This window comes from Euphorbia lathyris, chromosome 10 (assembly GCF_963576675.1).
Source record: "Euphorbia lathyris chromosome 10, ddEupLath1.1, whole genome shotgun sequence".
Classification (NCBI taxonomy): Eukaryota; Viridiplantae; Streptophyta; class Magnoliopsida; order Malpighiales; family Euphorbiaceae; genus Euphorbia; species Euphorbia lathyris.
Genome location: NC_088919.1, coordinates 52,884,379 through 52,892,089, shown reverse-complemented (window position 1 = coordinate 52,892,089; position 7,711 = coordinate 52,884,379).

Genomic DNA, 7,711 nt, shown 5'->3' with positions numbered 1-7,711 from the left:
AGAGGGTCGGCTGACACCTCTTCTAGGCTCTCAGGAGCCCCGAATAAATACATGCTCTAGGGTTTGGGCCTGAGATCAGTTGTCTTCCTTCTGATGGACTTCTTTGTTTGGAATGTTAGAGGTGCGGCTAGCAAGGCGACCCGCATCCATGTTAATAATCTTATTAAGCAGTTTAATCCTTCTTGTTTTGGTCTTCTGGAAACCAAGGTTAGTGGTTCTAAAGCAGACGAGGTGGTTAAAAAGTTTAAAAATTGGAAGTGTGTCAGGTCGGAAGCGACTGGTCGAGCAGGGGGGATTTGGCTTTTTTGGAAGCTAGGTCGTGTTAATATTGATATTCTTACTATAGATAATCAATTCATTCATAGCAAGGTGTGTTTTCCTGGCAACAACCCTTTCTTTATCTCCTTTGTCTATGCCAATCCGATTCTGACTAACCGAAAGAGGCTTTGGGAGATCCTGTTCTCTATTAGTACGAATATGATGGATCCTTGGTTGGTCGCTGGTGACTTTAATGATATTGCCCGGATGAGTGATCAGAAAGGGGGGGCAATCATTATATCAACCGGTGCCTTAACCATAAGCAGAATATGGACCTTTGCGGGCTTTCGGACCTTGGTGCGGCTGGCCACAAGTTCACCTGGAAAAGGAACAATGTGTTTGTTCGGTTGGATAAAGTGTATGCGAATGTTGCGGCGATCTATAGATTTCCTAAGGTAAACGTGCTGAATCTCCCTTTTCGCCACTCGGACCATTGTCCTATCCTCGTTAAGCTGGTTAAAGGTCATCGGCCTAAAGGGAATAGACCGTTTAGGTACCTTGTTGCTTGGGACACCCATCCTGAATTCAGGAACTTTGTCAAGGATAATTGGCAACCCCATTCTAATGTTCTCCTTGCTGCTGAGGAGTTTAGAAGGAATGTGGTGGGATGGAATAAAAACATCTTTGGCCATATTATCCGAAGGAAAAATAAACTCTTAAGGAGGATGGAAGGCATTCAACGCTGTTTGGAGATCCGTTTTGACCATAGTATGAATTGTCATCTTAGATCTCTCCAGAACGAGCTGGAAGCGGTCCTTAGACAGGAAGAGCTCCTTTGGTTCCAGAAATCTAGGAAGGCTTGGATTAAGGATGGTGACCGAAACACCAGATTCTTCCACCTTTCTACTATTATTAGAAGGCAAAGGAACCAGATCGATGCTATTAAAGATTCTAATGGTGACTGGGTTTATGAGGAAGAAGATATACGTTGCCTTGCTCTTGAGTTCTATAAAAGCCTCTTTAAAGAGGAAGTTGTGGATCTGGACAAAGCCCACTCTGGAGTCACCTTTCCTAGGCTGGAGGAGGAGGTTATTGTTGATGCCTTTCGTCCTATTGACCGGAAAGAAATTGATATTGCCTTCACTAGTATTGGAGCTACTAAAGCTCCAGGGATCGATGGTATCCCTGCTAGTTTCTACCATAAGCACTGGGACTCGGTGAAGGATGGTGTCTATAATTTTATCTTTGGAGTCTTCCGCGGCTCCAACGAGATTAGCCTGGTTAATAAAACACTCCTGGTTCTGATCCCTAAGGTTGAAAAGCCATCCTCCTTTTTGCAAATGAGACCGATCAGCCTTTGTAATGTGTTATACAAAGCTATCACTAAAATTGTGGCTAATAGGATCCGACGGATCCTTCCTGAGATTATTAGCCAAAATCAGGGTAGCTTTGTTCCTGGTAGGCAAATGATGGACAATGTGGTTATTGCCTAGGAGATGGTCCATTCCATGAAAATTAGGAAGGGTAAAAAAGGGATCGTGGCTCTCAAGCTTGATTTGGAGAAAGCTTATGATCGTTTAAATTGGAGCTTTCTTATGGATAGCCTAAGTAAAGCTGGTATTCCTGAGAACTGGAGGAGTTTGATTGAAGGTTGCGTGTCTTCTCCTGTTTTCCAGGTTCTGGTCAATGGAGATATGTCTGATGAGTTTTCTCCTTCTAGGGGTATCCGTCAAGGAGATCCTATGAGCCCTTTCCTTTTTGTGATAGCAATGGAAAAGCTGGCTCACCTAATTCAAGAAGCTGTGAATAAGGGGAGTCTCCATCCTGTGTCCATTAACAGATTTTGCCCTCCTATTTCCCACTTGTTTTTCGCTGACGATGTGATGATCTTTGTGGAAGGGAATGAGGAGCAAATTGGTGTGGTCATGAATATCCTGGAGTGCTTTTGCGTTGCTTCTGGCCAGAAGATCAATGTCCACAAGTCACGGATGCTTTGCTCTAAGAACATGGATAGAAGCCTTTGCAAGAAGCTTAGTGATCTTTCGGGTATTCCTCTTACCCAATCCTTGGGAAAGTATCTTGGGATCCCCCTTCATAGTGACAGAGTTTCCAAAGCCTCCTTTAAGGAGACTCTGGATAAAACTAATGGGTTGTGTGCTGGTTGGAAGGCCAATTCTCTTTCCTTGGCTGGCCGTCTAACCTTAATTCAATCTGTCAACTGCGCAGCTCCCAATCATATCATGCAAGCATGTAAGTTGCCTGAGTCGGTTCTCAATGAGCTTGATAAAATCAACCGGCGTTTTCTTTGGGGTGAGTCTGGAGAGGGTAGGAAGATTCACCTAGTTCCTTGGAAGGAGGTCTGCCAGCCTAAAAGCAGGGGGGTCTTGGCATCAGACAAGCTAAAGATAACAATAAGGTCTTGTTGATGAAGCTTCTCTGGAGAATGTGGCAGAACCCTTCTTCTCTTTGGGTTCGTTTGCTTTGTGGCAAGTATCGAAAGGACAAAATCTTTGGGGGCCCTAAAGAGAGAATTGGCAATTGTTCTTTCCTTTGGAAAGGGCTCAGTGCTCTGTTTGCTGAGTTCTGCACGGGGGTTGGCCTGGAGGTGGGTAATGGTAAGACCATAAGCTTCTGGTATGACACCTGGATCGGAGATAAACCGCTGATAGAGGTTTGTTGCTCTCCCCCGCCTAGCAACTTCCGCAACTGGAGGATTGCTGATGTGGTGGACTCTGATGGGGACTGGATTTGGTCTATGTTTGATCCCTTCTTGAGTCTTGATTCTCTCCTCAGAATCAGGGGTGTTAAGATTAGTAACCTCGAGGAGGACAAGGATAGGCATTGCTGGGCCCTGACGAACAATGGTGCTTACTCTTGCAAGTCTGCCTTTGAAGCCTTTACTCTTGACAGTTCCGACCCTCTTTCGGACACTTGGAAAGCTATTTAGGCTCTGAAAATCCCGTACCGAATGAGGAGCTTCCTGTGGCTTGGAGTCAATGACAGGTTGCTGACTAATTCGGATAGACATAGAAGACACTTGGCGGATTCTGGTGCTTGCAGTAGATGCAGAGGCCAAGTTGAATCCTTATGCCATGCCCTTAGGGACTGCTCTAAGAGTAAGGAGGTTTGGCAGAAAGTTCTTCCGCACCACATTCTCCCCTCATTCTTTGCCTGTCTTGAGAATGACTGGTTCTCCAATGGGGTTAAAGGTAGGTTACTGGCTAGTATTGAGCAGGGAGACATTTTATTTGCTATTATCTGCCACCACCTTTGGAAGTGGAGGAACGAGGAGATCTTTGGTGAGAAGACTATTTTTATTCAGAACCTACCCGAGTTCTTCTCTAAAAAGCTCCTTACCATTACGGGGAGCTTCAAAGGGGAATCCCTTGCTAAGTCTACCCAGAATAAAGAGGTTCACCTCGTTGGTTGGTGTAGGCCGAAGGATGGGTTGGTAAAGTTGAACACAGATGGCTCCTGTCTTAACAATGGAAAAATCGCGGCTGGAGGCGTGCTCAGGGACGCGGGAGGTGCCTGGTTGTCTGGTTTTACCCATAACCTGGGTTTGGGCTCTTCCTTCTCAGCGGAACTTTGGGGTATTCTTTCTAGAGTCAAGCTTGCCAGAAACCTGGGTATTAGAAGGCTTGCTGTGGAGTCTGATAATAAGGAGGCTATTAGTATGATCTCTAATAATCATGCTATTTGTCTTAGTAGCCAGAACCTTATCAAAGCTATAAGAAGTCTTGGCTCCTCCTTTGAATCCTTAGAGTTCAGTCACATCTATAGAGAACAAAATCGAATTGCGGATCGCTTGGCGACGGCTGGGCACGAGGGGATGTTAGGTGTTACCACCCTTTCGGATCCTCCTATCTATCTTTCTTCTCTCCTTTTAGAGGACAGAGTTGGGGTTAGCTTTCCTAGGCTAATCCCAGGTTAGCTTTTATTTCGGTGTTTGTTTGTTTTTCTTTTCTGTTTCTACCAAAAAAAAAAAATTATACATTTGGAAGGAAGATGGTTATAAGAGGAGGAAAAAGAAAAGGAAAAAAATATGCTTTTTTGTATATATGAAATTTTGGGTTAAGGAGGTTTTCGGAAAAAAACGTTTTCGGCGATGTTTTGGAACACCGATTAACTTTCGATGACCGGCGACGACATTCCAGTAATTCTATTTTAAATAGATTTTGAGTAAGTCTGGTTTTAGTATTTGTCAAATTTTAACAGGTTTATAAGTTGTAATTGATAAAGTCTATAGGTTACTAATAAAAATATAAAATCTTAAACAATTGTGCTTTAGATTTATCGAATTGAAATTTAACTCGATATTAATATGCTTTTAACAGCGCCACGAGTTTAGAGATATATCAGTGTCCAAATTAACAACGTCGGTTTAAATTACTATATTGTATTAATATAAAATTTGTACAAGTGTTTGAATATAAAATTTGTACGGATAGACTCGTAGCATTGTCACAAATCTAACTGAACCTTCGGTCGGAATTAACGATATCAGTTTAGTTTATACGTTACAATTTCGGTGACAAACGAGAATAGTCCGATAAAAGTGTTTAGCTTAAAATTTACTTGTATAATATTTAATTGGCTTTAAATTGTCGAATTAAAATAAGTTATAAACTAGAATGACTAATACCGATATTTACCAATTAGAGCCGGTATAGTAAAATATATAATTGAATATACAATTGGCACACGAATTTGAATATATAATTAGTAAAAATAGACTTATGATAATATAATGAGTCTAACACTATATTCGGTCTAAAATAGCTAAATCGATAACAGATAAAAATAAGTTTCAGTTTTAAATTATTTAAGTGACTTTGAATATTTGGTTAAGATATATTGTTTTAAAATATTTATATACTTTTGATTTTGATTATTTGAAGAATAATTATTTATTATCGTGGTATTTTAGAAATTCGGTCGAGAAATGAATTTGACAATCTTATACGACTTGTTTTTGGATTGAGAAAGCTGATTCGGTTGTTGTTAATATTTTTGTGATTTGGATTGAAGTTCAAATGTGATTTTTGTGTTGCGATATTTTGAAAGATAGAAAAATGGTTTTGTCCATCTAGGATTGCCCGGGGTAGGAGTTGTAAGTTGTAAGACCATACCTAAGGGCGGTATGGCCAGAGTGCACGGCCGGTAGTCCTAACGTTAGGCAAGGCGAGATATGAATAAGATATCTCGATTATTGATATGATTGATGTTATGATAAGCTACACGGGTGGAATTCGAGGATGGACACATAAAGTTTACGTTTGATTTGTTTTACGTTTGATTGAATACGAGTTGGTTTGTTAAAGCAATCTATTTGATTACGAGTTGGTTTGTTAAAGCAGTTTGTTTGTTTACGAATTGGGTTGATAAAACGTTTATTTTTTTACGAATTGTTTTGATGAAACGTCGTTCGATTTGATTCGGTTTGATAAAACGTTGTTCGATTTTATTCGTTTTGATAAAACGTTGTTCGATTTGATTCGTTTTGATAAAACGTTGTTCGATTTGATTCGTTTTGATAAAACGTTGTTCGATTTGATTCGTTTTGATAAAACGTTGTTCGATTTGATTCGTTTTGATAAAATGATTTATATATATAAAGATTATAACAACGTGAAATATACAATTAAAGTATTAGTGTGTCATTCAACGTGTCAATAAGTTAAAACGAGTTAATAAGTTAAGAGAACTAACTATTAAGAGAACTACCTAAAATAGGTAGAACTACGTGGCTTTGATTCCCGATTTAAAGATTAAAAGACGTTCGGGATACGTAGGAAGCTTGATAGAATTATCGAGTCCAAGCCAAATAATTAAATAAATTTTAGGTAGTCCAAATAACATTTTTATCTATTAGAAAATAGATTCGTGTTTCAGACCGATAGGCGTTGTTATCCTATTTTCCATTCATACCCGATGCCGATTTGGGTCGGGTGTGACATTTAGGATTGGGAAAATTCCCCTTCCTCTTCTTTGATCCCTCTATGACAAGAGCCGGTATTGCCTTGTCTTTCTTTATATTGGGCTCAACTGACTTGAGCATATTTGCAAGCTCTTCAAGAGAGGTTTGCAAGTCATTCATCTGGTAGTTCATGATGAACTGTGAATAACTCTCTGGGAGGGATTGAAGAATTAAGTCTATGCTTAGTTCATTATCCATCGCGAATCCAATACTTGAAAGTTTGGTAATATAGCCAATCATCTTAACACAATGTGTCATCACAGATGTGCCCTCTTGCATCCTGCAATGATATAGCAACTTGGATATCTCGTAGCGTTCGCACCTAGTCTGTTTCCCAAACAGCTCTTTAAGGTGCATGATGATGGAATAGGCATCCATTTCCTCATGTTGCCTTTGTAATTCCGGTGTCATCGATGCAAGTATAATGCATCCCGCATGATCATCATCAGCTTTGTGCTTCTGGTAAGCATCAATTTCTTCGATGGGAGCATCATCAGCTAGAATAGGGGGTATCGTTGTATCAAGTACATACCCTATCTTATCGAACTTCAAAACGATTTTGAGGTTACGAAACCAGTCGGTGAAGTTTGAACCGTTCAACTTGTTATCGGTAAGAATGTTTTGCAGATTGGTTTTAGTCATGATTTTAAGAGTGTTTAATTAAACCTGAGAGTGAGAAAGAGTAAACGTATGTTATTCATTTTCTTTAAAGTATATCAATCTAAAATTATAGGCCTTTTAGTTTATTTTAGATTGCTCCCACTATTTTGCCAAATTAATAGCCCTCCATATTAATTCGAAGAATTTCACAAATCCTTTAGTGAGCTAGGATCCTAACTCCTGAGATTTCGCCTTGAGTTTGCTCAACAAGCTAGTCTCATTCGTTAGGTAGATTCATGTAATCAATCACATCTTTAATGTGATTCCTAGGTTATTGGGTTACTAACCACATTAGTAACTAATATGCTATTCATATTAATCTCAACCATATTGCCCATTAGTTTATGACAACATGAGTTTGCTCATACAATTATCATAATCTAATTTAAGTATTACCCCATATTCATGAAAAATGATTTTCGATAATTCAGGTGTTACCGTAAGATCCCGAGCTTGAGTTTGCTCAACAACCCAAAGGCCCCCAGTACTGCCGGCTGAATTATAATATTAGGGAGGGGCAACCGATTTTAATAACTTGCTTATTTACTTAACTTTTAATGAGGGATTTTATTTTAGGTCTCATAATCTAACTTAGTCTTGATTTGCTTTAGCATACATCAGACACATACATTGGCGTTATGGACATATTATCTAAATTATTCCGTCGAGCCAGAGACGGAATAAAAGGCCAAACCTAGGAAAATACTAACTATTACATATTTCTCTTTAGGTCCTCCGTCTTCTCCATGACGCATTGAAATTACATATTAATTTCTATTCTACTAAAGAAAACTTCAATTGAATTGAAGGGAA